This window comes from Eurypyga helias, unplaced genomic scaffold (assembly GCF_000690775.1).
Source record: "Eurypyga helias isolate BGI_N326 unplaced genomic scaffold, ASM69077v1 scaffold21185, whole genome shotgun sequence".
NCBI lineage: Eukaryota > Metazoa > Chordata > Aves > Eurypygiformes > Eurypygidae > Eurypyga > Eurypyga helias.
In genome coordinates, this window is record NW_010252316.1 from 966 (window position 1) to 1464 (window position 499).

A 499-nucleotide genomic window follows, 5' to 3' on the forward strand; every position below is an offset into this window, starting at 1 on the left:
TTTAAGATCTTTAAGATTTGTTATTGATGTTTGTCCATTGCCCCTTCTGGAGCAACCGCGATGTGTGCTGGAGCCCAGCTTCCCGGGAAGTGGCTGGATCTCACCTGCTAATGGGAAATAGAGAATAAATCTCTGTTCCTTTGCTTTTGCCATATTAAACTGCCTTTGTCGCGCCCCACGAGGGCATTTTATCCTGTTCTCCTCCGCCCCGTTCCGCTGAGCGGCGCAGTGACGGGGCGACCTGGCCTCCAGCCTGGGCCCACCCAGCACGGCTCCCAGGGAAGTGGCTGTGGCCCCCCTCCTGCGCAAGGAGCAGCTGGACGGTGCGTTCAGTCTCGCGCTTGGGTTCTAGGTCCTGCGAGGAGCAGGCAGTTGGAGTCGACGGTCCGGCTTCTCAGTAGAAGTGTTTCTTCCATGTGTCTTGTAAAAGGTCTAGAGAGAGTAAATCCAGTGTCTGGGCTGGCGGGGGGGGTGGAGTGGGGGGTGCCTAGAGGTGCCC

The 499-nt window shown here is 57.5% G+C and overlaps 1 protein-coding gene across 1 annotated transcript in view; it reads left to right on the plus strand.

The window, feature by feature from the left end:
• LOC104510175 (tRNA wybutosine-synthesizing protein 4-like) overlaps positions 1-499 on the plus strand; it is a gene marked incomplete at its 5' end in the record, with an annotated part of 7339 nt that overhangs the window by 907 nt on the left and 5933 nt on the right. The gene's annotated exons all lie outside the window — the stretch shown is intronic.